This window comes from Cryptomeria japonica, chromosome 2 (genome assembly GCF_030272615.1).
Source record: "Cryptomeria japonica chromosome 2, Sugi_1.0, whole genome shotgun sequence".
In the NCBI taxonomy this organism is placed as follows: Eukaryota; Viridiplantae; Streptophyta; class Pinopsida; order Cupressales; family Cupressaceae; genus Cryptomeria; species Cryptomeria japonica.
The window spans coordinates 556,162,586-556,183,754 of record NC_081406.1 but is presented as its reverse complement, the minus strand read 5'-3'; the positions used below and the strand labels follow the sequence as shown (position 1 = coordinate 556,183,754).

Below are 21,169 nucleotides of genomic sequence, written 5' to 3'. Positions count from 1 at the left end.
TTTGTTTGTCAGAGTTAAAATCAAAGTTTTCACAAAGACGTCAAGTCATTGTCTCTTGCGACATAAGCTTAAATGTTTACCTTTTTAGCTTATATACAGAGAGAAATTCCTCGTACCCCTTATTGCTAGATCGATGTAATTATTTTCTCTATGTAGTAATTACTATAAGATGCATTTCTACTAAACAAAAAGAGAGAGCTTGAGATATGTTAGGAGAGCACTTGATTCCATGCAAGCTAGTAGCCTGCATTTATGGAAGGATAATGAACTAAAGAATAGCTTTTTTGGAGATAAAGCTCATTATACTTGCATTGAAACCCTTGCTACACATTCTAAAATGCTATTCAATCTGCATGGAACTCTCTGGAAGTGGGAAATGGAGGGCAAGATGCATTCACTTACCACACCATATGATCAAGGGAAGTTTTGGGTCTGAGGTGATTACACAATTAGGATCTTTTGTTGGTCCCTGTCCAATAATAAAAAAGTTGTTGGGGATCGAAGTCCTCATTGGGCATATTTTTGGTTTGCCTTCAACACATTGCAAAAGTTCTCATTGATAAGTTTCCCAGAGTCCATCACTACAATACAAAATTAGTTGTGAAAAATTCATTAAACATGAAGTTGTGCATGTAACTTTCAGGATTCTGGTGCTTTAATGGGTATATGAAATAGGAAGTCAAAGAAAGTAATTGTCTAGCTTGGCATTGCTGAGAGGCTTTGTCCAAACGTGCTTGGCTATTTAATTTCCTTCCATCTATTTTACAATGTAATAATACGTCATCTACCTTTATGGATGATTTGACTGCTAAAATGTATGCATTCTTTGCATTAGTATGATGACAGAGCAGAAGCCATTACAGTGGTGGATATTAAACTGTCTGGTAACTTGACATTTTATCTGGTCTAGCAGGCTGCAAAGTAGATTTCCAAATGGCAGAGCATTCCGCTGGCATCAGTTAGCATTCTGGAGTTCTTTTGGATAGCTTGCAGTCTTTCATCAGAAGGTTAACATGATGTCCATACTTTTGGTACTTGAGGAGGGCCAAATTAGTTAAGTTTGGTTGAATGCAGGACAAGCCCTAAGCTTACATGCTAATTTGTTTCATTTTTCAGAGATGCTCCTTATAGATGGCAGAGTGGTGTTCTTTTCTTACAACTATATTTTTCAAAATATTCCATTGGCTGGCTGAACTCGACTTATAAGAAGCATTTCTGAAGAAAAAAAATATTAACTTCTATTTTTCAAACTTTTCTGGCTAGAGTGATTCTATTCTTGAACTCTGCAAATGATTATGAAGTGAATAGGTAGTGAAGAGGATATCGGTTAGAAAGGTATTTGGAATTAATTTATCTTAGGTGATGAAACATTTCTTTTGTTCAGTTTGGGCACTTGCTCTCTTTGTGTTCAAAAATCAAATTATCTAGCAGCTAATTTGAGTATAGAGTAAAACAAACTATGTATTTCAAACGGTTGTAACTGTATCACTTTTGGGTATCTTCAAAGTGCCTATCATGGTTCACAATATTCGAACATGTAATCCAATAGATATTTCTTATTTCTCAAACTTGAAATACATATTCAGTACCTCAAATATGTGGAAGAACATCATTCTCAATTGCAAAAGTCTAAGGAGAATAATTGCATTCATATTCTTTTTAACTCGTTATTGGTTCAGTCTTACAGTCAAACTTCTGAATACAAGTTAATATCTCAGAATATATTAGGAGAATTACTTTCGTTTTGAGTTTTCATGGTGCATAGTTGCTTCCGCTTCATATACATTAAATTTGATGACAATTGTTTGAATTTTGTTGACATTGTTTTATAAAAAATTATAATACAATATCGGTTCGCCTCCATCCATCTCTACATCAACTAAAGCAACATCTTTTACAGAAACCATAAGATTTCTCCTATTGGAATAACAAGGTATCCCAAAGGTAAAAAATAAGATATACTAGATCAGGAATTTATTAGATGTAAAGGACATCTGATTAGATCAAGGAAGACAAAATATTCACAAGAGGTTAGGGGTAATTCTCATGTCAAAAGATCCAATAAACAATTATAAAAAAATTTAGTAAAAAAATAAACATGTAACGTCATCAAATGGAAAAGAGGCATCTATAAGAAAGAAAAAGGAAAAGAGAAAAAGAAATTCTTTTAACATCCGTGAGGCTAAACATTAAATAGCCTATGGGACAGTCTATCTTGCCATCTTCAACTTTTGCAATTCAATGTTTTTTCTATACAAGATGATAATGAGCTCCCCTAATTTCTCAACAACCCCCTCACTGGAAAGGCTATACCAAGAACTAGCTGTCAAGATATTACCACAATTGCTCCTGATGTCTCTATAAGCATTACAATCCAAAATAATAAAGTGTCTTTCAGATTCAACTGCCCCAAACGTGCAAAAAATATACACCCTTTCTTCCCAAGTTTCTTTCATCCTTTTCCACTGCCTTTTTCACAGTGGAGTTGATGAGAGTTAGTTCTTAATTGAGTGGTAGAATTTTGGCTCTCCATGGAATACAAGCTTTTATGTACACTTTTTGAAAAAGAACACATGTGAGATTCAACTCCTCGATATAATATTTATTTTTTCTCCCTAGCACTTTACTCCAAGTATGCTTACTAAATTTATTTTGTCTCATTCAAGTCTTCTTTCTTTTGCTCAAGTTGTCACTGAAAACAACCTTAGGCCATTTGCTTGCTTCATTTGTTCAATTTTTTTTAAATATCTTATGAGACGCATCATGGCTTCAGTAGGGATTGCTCCCACTTCACTCAGCATAATGTCAATAAGTAGCTAAACTTTTAATTTTGAACTTGCTTGTGATCAAATGCTTTTGTAATTTCTCAATTTATTTCCTCTTTGATTTAGAAGTGTTGCTAGCCCACAATTCACATCCATATAACACAATTGGGAGCACTAAAAGACCAAAAAGAACCTAGGTAGTTTTCCAATCCCAAAGTTCAGCCTTTCTACGTCTATTTTGAAGAGCATATAACACTTTCTATCCTACCAAAGTTTTTTTTTTTCTTTTTGTTCTGCAGCCCTTCCAAATTAGCTACTTGAAGTCAATCTCAAGATATTTGTACTCTGTACCTTCTCCAAGAATATTGGCTTCAAAGTTGAACTTATATTGACTTTGCTTTCTTTTGTTAGAGAAAACCATGACTTTAGTCTTGTTGATGTTAACTTGCATCTCCACTACACTACAAAAATGTCCAGGGGCATATAAGTGCTCTTACAAACCTTGAGTTGAATTTGCATTCAAAATAAGGTCATCAACATAGAGAAGAAGCCTTATCACAAACTCCTCCAAGCAAACCCTATCTCCACCTTTTGAATTTAACCATTCCTCAAGCTTGTCAATATAAAGACCAAAAATAGTAGGGGATAAGGGGCACTCTTGCTTGACCCTAATTTTGTTCCTAAATCTTTTTGAAATGCTTGTTGAAGTTATGATTTTAACTTTAACCTCTTCATAAATCCTATGGGCAGTTGCTCTAAGATGCAAAGGAATCTTGATTTCTTCTATTATATGCTATATTCTATCCCTACGAATGGTTTTGAAAGCATTTTTGAAGTCAACAAAACAACAAAAGGCATCTTCCTCTTGTTGGTTGAAAATTTTGTACACCTGGGAAGACGTGCAAAATTATGGTTTCAACCACAGCATGTGAGTTAAAAACTCTCCTAATTATAATGGAAGACTCCCCCTTTCCTACTATTACAAATTAACTATAACATATAAACACTAATCTAACTTGGGTGAGACATTTTTTTCTCTTTTTTTCACAAAAGATGATATTCTTTTCTCTTTTCAAAAAAGAAACTATAACCAAAGTAACAAATATAGAAACTTAGCAAATACCAACAACTACAAAGATGCTTATATAAAAGGAAGCAAAGTTTCCATGAAAGTGCAAAGTCGTCGGTCACTTTCCCAAGATGGGAATGTAGAAGCAAAACTCAAAGTCCTTACTTTTCTATTGTCCTATCTACCTTCCAAATGATTAATATGATAACAATATTCAACATACAACAACTCAAAGTCTGTCAATATGATGCACTCCAAACTACTATAAAGAGGGACAATTACAAGCACAAAGTCTTGTAATCTCTCTCCATTATGAACACTTAACTACACTAATTCAATCATCAATATTTGCAGCACAAAGTCTGCAAGAAATTAGATCAAAGCTCTTTCCATTAACCTCACTAAAATCTCAAGTATATGTAAAAAAATATAAAACTATGACATAAGAACACAATGGATATATGAATAAAACCTCAACACAAAGTCTAAAACTCAAATGTCCTCTTTATATTGCTTGAGAATCCAATTTACAAGTTTAAATCACAAAGTATCTATCACTGTAAATTTCTGCAAAGTTTTCTTAATGCTTTCCAAAAAGATAAAAATTACACAGAGCACCCTCCAATATATAAGAGAGGGGTTAAGAGCAAAAAATGGGAGAAGTCCAACTAACTAAGATTTATTCCACAACTAACTATAACTAACTATGACTTATTCCAAATTACAGTCCTATTGTCTTTCAACTTGTAATTTGTTTACATGTAATCACAAGTTACAAGAATACAAGTAATGTGGCTAATTGTAATTACAAGTTTAGATATCACATGTAATTTTTCAAAAAGGGAAAAACAATCTACAACAAAACAAAAACGCAGCTCAAGTGTCAAGAGACACTTCTTGTTCTTCTCTATTCTTGGCCATGAAAGCTTGGAATTTGTTAATTGTTTCCTACAACTCGTCAAGATCTGGACCTGTTGTATTCTTTGCAACAACAATAGTTTTAGTGATGGCATTGAAATACCTTATTGTTGCCACTCTATGTTCCCCAAGAATAGTTTGCATCTTATGAAGGTCTACCAATTTAGAAATCTATTGATTGAAGCCACCGTAAACTGTTCAAATTCAAGCTCCTAATGAAGCCTCGACACCAACTCGAGGAGTATTACATCTTCAAGAAGTAACTCCTCGTCTTGACTTACTATCTTGCAGGACATTTTCTCAAAACTAGAAATGATATCCTACTCCAATTCACTACTCATTTTTTGAGCAGCTTCTATATCTTTAATTAGGTCCTTGACAACTAAGGATTTATTGATCATAAACTCTTCAAATTTAACATACCTTTCTCTGTTGGGTATCACGGTGTTGTTGAACAGGATTTCTAATTTCACTTGATCCATTTCATGCCAAATTTTCAAATATTTTTCAATGGATTCCAGACTTTGCTTAAAAGCTTCTAAAGTCTGATTTAACTTTATTTTTGTTGCTCTCACATTGCTCAACACCTATAAGACTTTCTTCACCACTTGAGTACTTTGATCTGCCAGTTGATCTACCCAAGAATCAATAGCATTGGCCTTTTGCGCAACTCTCTCGACCTATTTGATAGATTCCTTAGAAGTGGGGGAAGTCAAAGGATCGACCTTTTTTGAAGATTTGGTGATCTTTAAGATCACCGAAATAAGTTGTGCATTTTCTTCTTTGAGCTTATCCTTCTTTGTTAAAAGCTCATAACTTTGAACTAATGAAGCTACAGAGTCCTGAGCATCATGCATTGTTCCAGCATGTGTCTGCTTTCCTAATTCTGCTCTTGTGAACCTGTAGTCAAATAGTTGCATTTCTCCTCATGGCTTATCAATAACAAGTTATGCCACCTCCTCATACTTCATCTTGTTACTATCCACAATCACTCGTGAAACTATTTTGACTTTCTTGGCAACCTTTGGCTTGGATTTTCTAAGCTATCGAAAGTCAAACACATCAAGAGAAATCTCCTACTTCTTCCTCTTAGGATTGATTGAACTCAACCATGGGGGCAAATCTAATAAGCTTGCCTCAGTAACAACAACTGCAATTTGTGTAGAAACATGCTCAACTTGTACTGCAGTTGTCATTCTAGGGGAGGCCTCAGTTTGAACGGCAACAAGTGTGTGTTCAAATGACAAGTCATGGTGGGCTTCAAACATGAACTTATCAAAGCTTACATCAAAGGTATCAATGTCACAGAGTGACATACTTGAGAGGATGGCATATGAAGGATTTGCATAAAAACATTCTCCAAGTTGTCATGTGAGGCATCCACAGGTATCTTTGTTGCTAATGATGAAACAATAGTGCAAATGGATACACTTGGCACAACAGGACCAATGTGAACTGTAGAGAAGGAATCAACATATGTGTCTATCAGAGACATAGGGACCTCCAAAGACAATTTGGGAATGCTCGTATGAGGAGAATCTGAGTTCTAAGAAGTAGAAGATTTTGGAGCATTCTCCTCTTGTTGTTCATCCTCGGGGTCAATGACCCAAATTTGCACTTGAGGCTTCTCTTTTCCCTTTGACAATACTTCTTCTGGAGGAATATCCAAATCTTTGCTAACTCTAAGCTTGATTCTGGTTACGGAAGAAGAAGCACCCTCTTTGGACTTAACTCTTACTTCAAGCTGACACCCAACAAGTCTCGTTGAGTCATCCTCTGCTCCAACCTTAATCTTTATAGTTTTAACATTATTGCTTTTCAACCAAGCATTGGTGTTAGCAAGGATAGACTGAAATCTATCAAAGATTGAGGTACATTCCTTCTATGACCATTGTACAGATACAAGAGGAGCCTCCGCGACCCTTTGTTTTGTGTATTCTGGATCAAGCATTTTCCCATCATCTACCATGCCTTCTGGAATCTTGGTTAGATTCCAATCTACAATTTGCTCCAAGTTAAGCCTGTTATAGCCCATCTTTCTGATGTCTTCCTCTTTACGAAAATCAACCCAAATATCCTTAAGGCAATGAACATGTGTGAAAGCCCTCTTTATTTTATCTTTCATCCCTCGATAATTAAAATCTTCCCTTGTCTTGAACTTCTTCAACTTGATTTCTTGAAGCTCTGTCTCCATTTCCTTAGCTCTTTATGAAGTGGTCAAGGAGTATCTACCAATCTGAAGTGGATTATGTGAGGATATATTGATCCCTGACTTATGTTGAGCTAATTGGATTGCATGAACTTTCATCAACTATCTAGCCAACTCCATCAAGATTAGACTTCATACTCTTGTTTGAAGGGGACACTTGTTCTTATGTCATCGAGCAAGAATCCTTAACATTGTGATGAAAAATCCAAAGAGTTAAGACATCATCATAGGCTATTGAAGAAGCCATAACACCTTGAAATGAAAGAGCTTGTAAAACAATGTCTAGTTCTTGACCTATCATGATATTTATCATGGTAAAGGGAAAATGAATGGATAAGCTTGTATGATGTATTATGGACGAGACACCAATGGTGACAAGGGCAAAATTTTAAATTTTAGGAGGCAGAATGCAAGTGGATCACAACGAACTTGGAAAAGTGGAAATGATCAACACAAGTTAGGGAAAAACCTTGACACTTGCACTTCCAATCGAGTTTGAAGACCCAAATGCAAGTAAGCAAGCTTCATGATAGGTATTGGCTTGCAATCGAGTCTTGAAGACTCGATTGCAAGTGCAAGATAATTGCAATCGCATGATATATATGAGCTTGCAATTGGGTTCTAGGGACTCGATTGCAAGTGATTAAACTTGCAAGGAAAATGATCCTTCAATCACACTTAGCCATAGAACAACATAGACCTCAAGTGCAAATGAAACTCGAAGGTTTGATAAGAGGGAAGAGAAAATGCATGGTTGGACTACAGAAATCCCAACACATAAAGCACTCAAAAACATGCAAAGGCAAAAGCACGACAAACGTGTATTCACAATGGACAAAGATTAAAACAAAATGAAGTCAAAAGAAAGAAATTCAAACGTTGAAAAGAGACATACCTAGAAAAGAAACAAGGATGCTAGAAGAAATGCCCAAAACACAAACGCGACTTCAACGAGCTAAATGAAGCTTTAAAGATCTATCCAAAGACTCATATAGATGATTTGAAAGGACATTCCTTCGACAATGCAACCACCACACCATTAATGAAACTCCACCCCAAAAATGCGGGCTTGCATAAGAGAGAGAACAAACCGAGTTTTAGGAGCACCGATACAAGTAAGGGTAAATACCTCCATTTTCAAAATAGGACTTGTAATCGGGTTTCATTAGCCCGACTACAAGTGAGGAAAGATGCCTTTTATTTTGCTTGGCCAAAACACACTTGTAATTGGGTTTCTAGAACCCGATTTCAAGTGGAAACTTTATAAGAGTGGGTTACCTTGTAATCGGGTTCTAGAAACCCGATTGCAAGTAAAGGTTCTTTTACTTGTAATGTCCTCCAAATCTCCCTACTAAACCCGAAATTGATCAAAAAGGAAGGAGAAAGAAAACAAAAACTGACCAAAACTTAAACTAAGATGGAAAAAACACCCACTAACAATTAGACACAAACAAATACGAGTTTTGAACCTTGTAAAACATGCCTTAGAGAAGAAAACTACAAATTTTAAGCAAAAATTTGCAAGGATTGTCAATTTTTTAAAATTCAAAAATTAAGACAACACCTCTTTCTACCAAACTTTTTTGGTTAAGTGCCTCAAAGTGATGCCATGGTCAACTGTAAAATGTTTAGGCTTGAGACCTGAAACCTAAAAGCCATAATGAAGGAAATAGTAGAAGATGTGATGATTATCAAGAAAACAATTTTGTACGTGGGAAGGGAACCTATGATTCTGAAATGTTTTTAAAATTGCACATTACAACTCCCTAAGTGATTTGGTTTTAGTTTTAGGAAAAACAACCCATATGGGTGGTAGAAATAAGAAGTTTTCAAAAATTATTTTGATGAGTGACCAAAGCGTCTTTGCCAAACTATTTACGGTGTAATAGTAGATGAGTAACCAAGGTGGTAAAGTATGTTCAAAACAATACAAAATCTTCCTTTGACATGTGTTATCTATAATCTTGAAATATCCTAGGAATGTTAAATTTGATGTTTTGTTAAAAAATAAACCTTAGATTTAGTTGAACGTTTGAAATTATTTGCATGTGATTTAGCGATTGATTACAAGGAGATTTTTATGCTAAGTAACTAAGTTCAATAAAAGAAGAATGTTGTTGGGTGGAGCAACACAATTTGGTTGTCATATTCATCACATGTATGCAAATAGGTGTTTTTTTAACAAAATATGAATTGAGAATTCTATATGGAGAAATCACAAAGGTTTTGTTATTGGAGAAACAGAAATTTCGATTAATGAGTGTTGCACTTCTATTTAGACATTAAAGTTAAGCAAGAAATCATAAAGCTTACATGTCACAAATCAAATATCTAATAGTATCCATTGAAAGTTTTGAATTCTAGTCATAATATCTAAATAATTAGACTAAGTTCTGAATTGCCTATCCTACCAAAGGAATAAGTCAGTTTCATAACTCCATTTGTCAAAGTGTTCAAATTGTTCAACTAAATAGAAGTAATCTAGATGTACTTAGTATTTCTTAGTTAGTAAGTATCTAGAAGATTTAGAAGATTCAACAACTATTCACAAGTGGATACAAGAACATAATCACGATATGTACATATTGTATTCGAATATAGAAGATTAAAAGGTTAATTCTTATATTTTTTATGTTTTCAAACAAGGGTAGGTCCAAAAACTTTCAATTTGGGATGTGTGATGTATAAATGGATCTAAATCATCATCTAGATCAATTGTTTGAGTTTAATGATTGTTTGGAGTAGTTGTCTATAATTTTGGCCTCTCAAATGAAATTGTATTGTAGAGAAAAATATTACTTTGATGGCATTCAAAGCTGATTTTTTTTTACAAATTTAGATTCCTCTCAAAAAGTTATGTGCTCTCAAAAAAATGGCACCTTATTTCAAGTTTGTATGCAAAAGTTATCACTTCTAAAATATAGAAGAGAAATTGAGCACTCAAGTGATGGTTTGATAAATGTTGGGGTGGCTCCGAAATTATTGTGATAGATTTGTAATCAATGATTAACTATAAACCACTTATTTCATCTAGATAAGTCAAGAAGTCATTTTTTGTATAATTGTTGTTTGGGCTACCAATTTAAGCCTAAAACATGTTTAAAGGGTAATGTTATTTCCGAAGAATGTATGGGATAATTCCAATCATTTTCATAGCCATTGGAGTGTAAAATAAGCGTTTTAGGGGGTTTGGACTAATTAGTTGAGTGTGCATAGTGCTAGTTGGTGATTTATGTGTTGAGATTAATATTTCTTCATTGTATAGTAGAGGTTATTTAAAGGTGCCTATATGTTACTGGTTGTGATTGGCATCCCAATGAGCTTCATGAAGGCAAAAGATTGTAAAATTACATGTTTATAATGGATCATAGGAAGCTAAACATCCTTTTGTTGGGGCTTTCTTCTAATTGGATTTCTCTAGAGTAAACCTTGTGATCTCTTTAATTTGTGAGTGTGTTTAAATGATCTTTTAATTTCTTTTTCAATATTTGTACTTTTATAAATCAAACTACTACAAAGAATATAGGTAATTCCACTCAAGAAGTGTGAAGGAGTGTTCAGTTGGCTCCTAACAAGCAAAGTACAACATACTAGCTTCATGGTAAGAAGATTTCACTTATTTATGCAATGTATGTAACATGCTTTGAACATGTAAAGGGTTTCATAGTGTGTAAATTAGCACATGGAAACCATTAAAAGGTTGGAGAAAACATTTAAATTTAAGCATTTTTGTTGTTTAATTGCCCACAAAATTGGAACCTTTAAGAGTAATGATTTGTTAGGGATGAACTAAGCAATGGAACATCCATGCTAGTCATGGATATCTCATAACCTAGTCTAACCAATTATATCATCTAGATGTAACCCTATGTAGTTAACTAAAGAGATGTCTAATGAATCTTGGGAAGTCACAAAGGATATTTTTGCATATCTAGAGGAAATTGATAGTTTACTACCTTGAGAATATGACACTTGCATAATTTTCTTCTTACAATTGATTCAATTTTAAAAATAAATGCATTCAATTTGATTGTTGAGTTTAAATTTAAATTAATAGAAATTGTGTTCGATCATTTGAATAGAAATTATTATTGGGAAGTCTTACACCATATATTGTTTGTGTAGGTACCTATAGTAAATGGACTTGAATCATGTGGATGTGAGAGCAAGTATGGGAGATGTGACTTTGACAATCCATCTAGTTAAAAGGAGCTTGGATTTATGGTAGCTTAAGCACCAATGAGTGACAACTGAGATGTGTGAATAACAATTGTTTGACTTTTGAACCTTCCTCAAGTATGTGATTATTATAAACATTAATTTTTAAGTAATTTTTTTTTTGTATATTTTAATTTCAAGCACCCCCCATTTGGGCCAGCTTGTTCTGTATTGCAAGAACTACATTTGCACAAGTGAACATGTATAGGTGCATTTGAAATACTTTACTTAGCTTTTAATTTTCGTGTATTGGTAATTGTGAAGGATTTAATTGGGGGGTAAGGTGTATCACACCATGGTGGCTATTGGGACATGGGTAGCTATTCAATCCTTTCCCCTACCCTTTATAACTTCTCTTTTTTAATTTTATATTTTTTATATTTTAATATTTAAAAATATAATTAATTATCAATTTTAAGCCAAAATAAATTATTATCTAAAAATTAATATTTGACAATAATGAGTTAGATTAAATATCAATTAATAATAAAAAGTTATCTTTAATTAAAAATTAGATTTGACAAATAATCTACAAAATCTGATAATTTATTTGTTTATCTCAAGACAAGGCAATCTTTGACTCGAGCAGAAACAACTATTTCTAACTTCAACTATGACATATAAATAATTGATTTTGATGATGAACAAGTATCATGTAACATAATCAATTTTAAGATTAGGTACAATATCAAGCACCCAATGAATCAATATTTGACTTTACTCACTAAATTTTTTTAACTTTGGAGATAGTAATCATCTCATATGAGCTCGGAAAATATACATGTTTTGAATTTTATGTTTAAGCACTCACACCATGTTATCAATTGGTTATTGTGCAAATAAATATAATTTGGACTTGGGAGAATGCTTGTAAGAGGGCTTTGGAGTTGGAACAAAATTTTCAATATAATCAATAACTATATACCCTCTTTCACTCAATCACCTTTGGCTTCCAAATCTCAATTGATTAATTATGACAACCAACTAATGCAACCTTGTCCTAAAGAAATGTATCCATAAAGTATAAACATGTATGGTTTCCAACAAGGTCAAATGGGCTACTTCCCCCAACAAAATAAAATTGATAACCTATTTTATCAAAGCCAAATGAATATTATGCCTCCAATAAATCAATGAGCTTATCTACAATATTTGTGTAACAAATGTAAAACCTCATGGAGCATATATTATTATTCCAACTATCCATAGTGAGAGTAAACAATCCTACTCATTTGAATAAAATGACTCGAGACTATAAATGCAACCAAGCTAGGTAGAACCCCTCCAAAAGTGATTAAAAAGAACAAAATAGTGGTTGATGTACATATCTACAATGACATTCAAGGTGAAGAAAGTGAGGCAATGAAGACACATGCACCCAAATATAAAGAGGACAACAACGTAGCCATGCCTACTCATTGTACAAATGAAATGGATGCATATGGTAAGATTCATGACACTATACTTAATCCTAAAATGGATGGTTTTTTTATTGCAACTTTTTTTTTTGATTAAATAAGTAGCAAACCAGGGTGTTGAGCTTGTCAACCAAAAGCCCCGAGGGAAAAGTTACATAGGCCTATAACATAGCACCTATAACATTATGTAGGCCATTAACTTATCACTTACAATACACAAACATCATTACTAACAATCCCACATCAAGAGTGGGTTGGACTTTCACCCACAACTTGAGGATAAGTTTGGGAAGAGGGGGAAAAAAGAACTTTCTTTTGTCAACTAACAATAGTCCAAGTAATAATATCATCAATAGCACCAATACAAGGGGAAGCATGAGGGGAAACCCCCATGAAGGGCATGTCAACACATGAAGAGGTAGTAGGTTGATGAGGTGAAAGTGGAACATCCTTCACCGTAGGTTGGAGCTGAACATGAGCAACATGCAAAGTAGGTTGCAAGCATAGGGTAGGAGGTTCCTCAACAAGCAGGGCATGAGAAGATCAAACCAACATCAAGAGGCTCTTCATCATCCTGAGAGGAATCATCACAAGAATTAGAATCCTAAAGAGTCAAGTGGTCACCATTAGCATCCTTCCACCAAGTAGAAACACCTTTATAAAGAAAGAGAGAAAAATCAAGTGGCCAGTTGAGAAGAACATCAACATAAAAAAGGGAGGCCTTTGTAATCCAACTATAGAGTCCACGGCCCATATCCAACCATCCAAGCCACATCCCCATTGATGAGCCTATAAATTTACCTATTTAATTGATTGGTTATGACACTTTACCTCATTTTTATAATGTCCTTATAATACATTTCCAAACATTACTTCGATTTCATAAAGCATTAACTATGATTAATGATTATGAATTTTTATTTGTATGTCTAGTTAGTTAATGCTAAGTAATGGTAATATATTATGATGAATGGCTATTATTAAATGTAAAGTATTGTGGAAGGATGATCATGTTGTTTTTGAGAGGTTTGAGTCATTCATGCAGCTAAAAAGAAGAAGGAATACATTAGCAATTGACAGATGTAGTTGTTGACTAAAAGTCAAAAAACTAGTTTTAGTAAAATGAGCATCTCCCTCATTTCTTAACGAAATTAAGATCTTCAAAATGATTTAAAAAGATTAAAATAATATCTAAAACACCATTAAATTATTTGATCTTATTCACATTATTTAATGAGAATCTCACCAGAAGTTGACTGAGACAAAACTAGCAGATTTGGAGGCAACAATGAAGGAATGAGTTCTAATTCAATTTGGACTCTTCCACCTCTTAATGATCTCATGGATTTGGAGTTATTGAAGTTAATGAAAAAAGGAGAAACCTATGGGAATGATATAGCATGACTCATAATCATTCTGACATGTTTTGTACACATTTTTAGTCATAATTGTATTTTGTTGTTGTAAGAGTTTGATTGGGATTGTGACACCATTAACTCTATTTTTTTAAGATGCCAAAAAAAAAACCTCTATTTATTTAAGTCTTTATTATTATTTTTTTGAGGAATAAATCATCTCCTTGTTATTGTGGGATAACTGACATTTGTTACAAGTTGATTAGAATCTGTAATTAATCGAACTCTAGAATTCTCTTTACAAATATTGGATCTTGTTGAGTTGAGAAAGAAGAGAGAGTATCCAATTAGTGTTGAGTCTTGTTAGTAGTTTCTTGTTTCTTTGTTCAATTAGAAAGTATGGCATTAGTCCATGTAATATTGCAATAAGAAAATTATTTAAACAATAAAGCTTGTGTATTGGATATTGAGTGCTAATGACTAATATTGAAGCAACTCAAGCAAGGGCCACTTGAGGAATTGTGACTCCGTTGTAGTTTAAATCTACAATAGTTCAAATTATTGTTTATTATCCTTTACTGTTAATAATGAGTTGTTTAGGATAGATTTTGTTTCAACATATTTATTTCCATTAGTTTAAGAACAGACAGCCTGCAGCCACTGCTGTGTCAAATAACCAATCAACCCACAACCACTATTGTGTAGTTAGATTTATTTTCAACATTGTTATCTTTTGAATTTATTTTATTTCTTTTAGTCTATTTGTTATATACAACTGATAGAACAACTTAGAAGGATTCCTAGTGCACATATAGTGCTAAATCATCGAAGAAGACATGTCCCTAGTTGATAATTAAATGAACCTCTACTTAGGACATTAGGTCACCACGTTGTGCATTCCAACCGAGTTGAGTGTATGATTTACTATGCCAACCTTATGTATATAGTGGAGACCAGTCAAATTTAGCGTCGTTGTCGAGGATGGTGTCATGCTAGGAGATTCTTTAGTTTTTTAGAATCTTTTTCTTGTTTTCCTAGAACCATAGTTTTCATTCAAAGCACTTAGGATTGTTAGAATTTTGCAAGTACTACAAGAAGATCTAGCAGCAGAAAAATAGATTTTGGATCCATGAAGCACAACAACAAAAAGCCAAAGTCAGTAGCTATGAGTTTGGAAATTAATGAATACATGTTCTCTAGCATCAAAGGAATTTTGTTCTTGTATCAATGACAGGGTGTTGGTTTATGGGGAGGCAAATGAAGACAACCTTGTTTTACAAGATGAATAAATTAGCATACACAAGGTTGTTGATGAACGTGATATCAAATTAGAACTCCTACAAGCCAAAATGAATCCTCTCATGCAGAAAAGTAAAGAAGATATTGAAGAAGACAAGTTTTGGGATGACGTAGAGAAGTTTTGCTTAAATTTGGATGCTAAACTAGTATCTTTTGCAAAGCAAAATCATGAGCAACAAGAAAAAAGTGTAGAACTTTCTACATTTATGTCAAATCAGTCATACAAAATAGACTTAACAAATCAACGAGAGGATGAAGAAGCAACCCATCAACATAGAATGAACAATGAGGGTTCTAAATTTGTTCTTTCACAAGGATGTCCTACTATATATCTAGCTAAGATGGAAGCAAACAAAAAATCACAAGTTATGTTTGCACTCAAGTATGAATAAACAATAGAAGATTAAGCTAAATTTCCAATTGCAACTAAAGAAGAATGGTTTCAAATCTCTTATCCACTTCAAAACAACAGTAAATATTGTATGTATGAAGTTATTAGTGAGTCTGTTAGTGTCTTTCCAAAGTTATTGTAGTTGTCTATTAAGTTTCTATTGATATTGCAACTCTTTTTGGTTGCTCATAAGTATGTGAAGTTGTAAGTTGTTGAGAAAGGGCAAATATTTCACAAAACCAATGAATGGTTTTGTTTGAGCAAGTCTTGTTTGTTGATTAGGTTTTTCATTCAAGAAGTATTGTTGCACAATGTCTTAGATGTCTTCTTCTTTAATTGCTCATGCAGTGTTAGTTAAGTGTTGTCTAGTGCAATTTGTTTCCCCAATTCTTGTTGTTTAAATGAATCTTTCAGAGGTGTCCATAGCTGGTCGGTTGGTCATATTTCAAGGTTTCTTATTTTTCAAGGTTATTATTTAGTCATATCTTCAATTTTGAAAAAGAGTTTGCATATGTTGTCAAAAGAAAATTCATTAGGTAGTTGGATTTTTATAGGATAAAAAATGTCTATCCAAATGATCTAATTAGATTTTATTCAATGGTAATGGACTAAATTTAAATTTGTATCAAAAGTTATTGGATGGAGATAATTCTTTGTAGTAATTGTTTAGGTTACTCACAACAACTGTTGTATAATTAAGTAGTTAGACTGTAGCAACTACTATGTGATTGAACAGTCAATCTCCAACAACTATCAGAAACCTACAACAAGTATTGATGATAAATATGTAATCACTCTTAGAGGAACATGTACACTCAACTCTACAGGGACTTGTGTATTCATCTCTTCACCAAATTTGTAGCATTTCACAACATCACCATAGATACTTACATTTATGATTTCCATTTATTAGCAATATTTATTATTTTTAATGAATTGACTATCTATGCATTACAATTTGTTCATCAATTATCATTGTTCTAATTACATGCTTCATAACTTATTTACTATGCCACCTTCATCCTGTAATGTGGAAAAATGGTGAATGATAGATCAAGAGGAAAACTACCCTTTCCCTCAAAGAGAGATGAGAGTTTCACTATTGATTGCCCTTAACACTTTTCACCATGTGACATTAGGAAGAGGAGAGAAGAATTCACTAGATTCAACCTTCAAAGATGAAGATTGAATTCTGAATGAAATGGGAATGTTAAGATGGTCTCCTCTTCCTTGTTTGAAATGGAAAGGAATTGATTGAATTATGTAGTGCAAAAGTGACAAAGAACTGATTATAACTTGAGATCGGAATATGGGATGAAGTTGTGCACTTCGATCTGGCAGTAATATGTTGAGACAAAGTTGCCCTGTGAATTTGAGGAAAAGTTGCCCAGACTGTGGCGGGAATGTACACGGTCCTCCAAAAAATCCGCAAAATGAAAAGGGTTTTTCTGCCTCTGCAAATGGAGCCTGAATCTGAAAGTACAGTTGCACACTTGCAACCTACACACAGAAAAGAGAAGAAAATGGGTTGGGATTTGGGGTTTGTCTTTAGGTCAAACCCCAGTTTTGGAACCAAGTAATGAAAGAAAGTACTTGCAAGTAGTTGTAAATGAAAGACTGAACTATAAATCACCTCAAGGGAGGTTGTGATAGCAATGTTGATAGAAATTCTTGTGTGGAATTGAATATTGGAATCAATCTCCTCTTCAATGGTTGAATCCTTCACTTGAATGCAACACCTAGCCTTGAAGGGAGACTTGAGAATGCTCAATGCTGGAAAAGAATGCTTGAATGCTCTTGAATGCTTGATCTCATGTAAACTTCCACCCATCCAACTTATGAAAATGAGAGGATGAATTCCCTCTTAAATACATGTTAGTGGATTTAATTTTCGTCACGGGCTGACATCGGGGGAGTTTCCCGCCTAATGCACAACCAACAATGTAACCCTAGGAAGGGTCATGCCCCAAAATAGGGCAGGGACAGGGGCACCACGCCCCTACCCTGGGAGGACAAGGGTTCCATGCCCCTGTCCAAAGGGGAACAGTGGCACCATGCCCCTTTCCTACCCCTTTATCCAAGGCAGAGTGCGGACGGGGTGATGCAGAGGCCAAGGAAGAAGCTGTTTCTGAAATCTGAGAAATATTCGGTCTCTAATCAGGCTAGAGGATTCGAACTCGCATGCGTGAGGACCCTAATGCAATCAAAAATTGCTAGGGTCGCAATTTTATGACACTACACATCCATACATTGTTATTTGAGGACAAATGACCTTTAAGATGGGGGAGAATATGCATGCTTTGTATTATTGGCTTAGACCATGGGAGTATTACCTTTTTTGTTTATCTTCATACTTACCTCCTACTTTCATTTGAAATGATTTTCAATTGCTTTCCCTTTTCCATTATTGCCTCCAAGTGACAAAAGAGAAGAGTATTTAGGGGCAGAAATACTAAACAAGAATGACATTGTTAATACAATAGGAAGGCACATCAAAAGATAAAAGACAACCTAATGACAGTGATAATGAAGATGAAGAACTCTAAGAGCCTTAGTGGACAACAGGGACATAAATTTATAGAGATGTGTAATGGATAAAAAGTAAAAGAATCATGATACAAGTACAAAGAAATTGAAAAGAGGTGAAGAATTTCAAAATTTGTAAAGTTCAAGATTGTAATAGAAAATCATATTGTAAAATGTTAAAGTGCAGCAATCAACAATGAAAAAGAACAATGAAAATAGATTGTCCTATAAAGAGACAATGAGGAGAAGAAAGAATGGTAGTGTGAAGAGTTTGAGATGGCATAAAACAATGACAAGAAGATTTGATGGGATAATAGATAGAGCGGAAGGAAACGAACCATAGTCATGTCAAAGGCACTCCTCTATAATGATCAAATACACAAGCATGACAAGGTTTGTGAAGAGTTGGAGTTGATGCAAAATACCATGAAAATTTGACAAATTTACAACAAAGAAAGATGAAGAATATAACAATCACAAGTGGTAAAAAGAGAGTAAAGTTTATGAAGGGATTGTTATATGTCTTAATCATCTTTCACTACTTCATGTTTATGAAATAAATGTAGTATATGTAGCTGAACTTTGGATTTATGTGCCAACTTTCTCAACTCCTTCATGTTTCACTACTTCATGTTTGAGTTTCTCACCCTATTTTGGATTTATGTGCCAACTTTCTCAACTCCTTTCCTATCTTCATGTAAAGAGTTTATGCCACGTGTTTTGACATTTACCAAGTAGGTAAAACTTCCCACCTTTTACGAGGAGTGAGATTTAATGCACCTCTTGAATGTATAGCTTGATGAGATTCTTCTCAAAACTCTCTTCTTTGTCTCTATTTTTCTCTCATTTCAAATTTCTCTTCATTTCGTTATTTTGATCTTCGATCATCTATTGCTTGGAGTTACACATGTAGCTGAAGTATTTTGCTACTTGTCCTTATATTAACCACTCGTAATAACCTAAGAAAACTTAAATAATATGTGTAGGAAAATAAATACCCCATAACATAAGGAAAATAAAAAACCTACACTAACAACCCCCCTTAAGCGTAGCTTAGGTGGGTGAAAAGATGGGTCCTGAAGATGAGGCCATGTTAGGTACCCATGTATATAGAGATCCCCCCAAAAGAATAATCCCTCCCCAATAAGAGGAATAGCCCGCCTGAACTACTTATGGGTGGTTGAGTTACACACCCTCTTTTGGCTTGTTGTGCCACCTCACATATTCATGATTTTGTCATTTCTTAAGCGGGTTATGGGATAGTTGGGTTTCTCACCTTATTTTGGCTTGTTGTGCCAACTTTCTCAACTCCTTTCCTATCTTCATGTAAAGATTTTATGCCACATGTTTTGACATTTACCAAGTAGGTAAAACTTCCCACCTTTTATGGGGAGTGAGAGTTAATGCACCTCTTGGATGTATATGCTATTATTTTTCTATACAATAAGGACTATACTCTCAGCTCCACTAGTTCAATGATAGCTTGATGAGATTCTTCTCAAAATTCTCTTCTTTGTCTATATTTTTCTCTCATTTCAAATTTCTCTTCATTTCGTTATTTTGATCTTCGATCATCTATTGCTTGGAGTTACATGTGATTTACAACCAACATCAGATCCTATCTCAGTTCTCGCTTCTCGTAGAATCCAACATTTATTATTCTTTACAGTTAGTGGTGAGTTGTTTAGGATAGATTTTATTTCAGCGTGTTTATTTCCATTAGTTTTAGAATAGTTATTCTATAGCCATTGTTGTGTCAAATAACTAGTCATCCCACAACCACTATTGTGTAGTTAGATTTATTTCCAACATTAATGTCTTTTGAATTTAATTTATTGATTTTAGTTTATTTGCTATACACAACTAATTAAAAAAACTATAAGGCTTCCCTAGTGCCTATACAATTTGACACAATCAAAGAAGACATGTCCCTGGTTGATAATTAAATAAACCTCTACTTATGGCATTAGGTTACCTCATTGGGTATTCTAACCGAGTTGAGTGCATGATATAGTGTGCCAACCTTATGTATATAGTGTGGACTAGTCACCCATGAAGATGTTTGGAGATGCTAATATCTACCAAAATGCGAGAAAAATTAGAATGCCCCATGAAGGAAGTGAAATCATCAACCTTCAGGAAGCAACCAATAGAGTTGTCAATGGCCTAGTAACAAGAGACCTTCCAAAATTAGAGAGAAATATTAGAAATTCAAACCCACATTGGATGCACATTGAGTTGTTCGATAAGAGGGTTAAAGAAAGTCATCCAAGATTTGATTGAGAGAGAATGTATTCCCCAATCCCACAACTTATTCAACACCAAGTTTCATCTTCAAAAGAAGCAAAAGAAGCAACGAAAAAATCCTTAGTACAGGGGAAGAGCTCAATCTCATCAGACACTAAGGGCTTCCAAGCATCCAACACCAATTATTAAGATTCAAAAGAGAAGGCTAAAGACCAAAGAACCTACACACCAAACCACCACATTGGTAAAAATTCACATTTTCCAGCACATCTTGGCCACACAGCACAAAAGGGGAGGTTTTGACACAAAGAAGAGAGTGAATCCTCCTAAGAGGATGAACAACGACAACATTGGCAACACACAAAAAGATTGGTTCTAGCATAATAACATGTCTCAAAGTGTGGGCACAACCATTTATGACCCCAATAGAAGCACCAAGAGCAAATCATCTTTTATCAAAAGGAGTAGAGCCAATTGAATTGGGTAGGGTTGACCCAAAGCCCCCACAATGTCATAAAAATGGGGCAATGAAGAACCCACAAGTGGTGAAACCTCCCATTATCAACCCCCAATAGTTGGGGGGCATGAACACAAGACCTAACTATGAATGACACAATGGGAAGTGTCACGGTAGTCTCCTCCAAACATTTACAAATGACACAAGAGAAAACAAGAACATAGGAAACTACAAGCAAGCAAGAAGAACATCAGGCACAACAAGGTAAAGTTTGAAACTAAGGGGCATGGGAGGGAG

General features: G+C 34.3%; 1 protein-coding gene across 7 annotated transcripts in view; it reads left to right on the top strand.

Moving 5' to 3' along the window:
• Nucleotides 1-1,370, top strand: part of LOC131038040 (uncharacterized) — a 187,257-nt gene extending 185,887 nt beyond the window's left edge. For 3 of the 7 annotated variants that reach the window (XM_057970317.2, XM_057970314.2, XM_057970321.2), the window contains one exon: nucleotides 914-1,370. The gene's annotated coding sequence lies outside the window, so the exon portion shown is untranslated. Of the gene's footprint in view, nucleotides 1-910 lie in introns of all 7 variants that reach the window. The other 4 variants (XM_057970319.2, XM_057970316.2, XM_057970320.2 and 1 more) reach the window with 3 other exon arrangements.
• The last annotated feature ends 19,799 nt before the right edge of the window (nucleotides 1,371-21,169 follow it).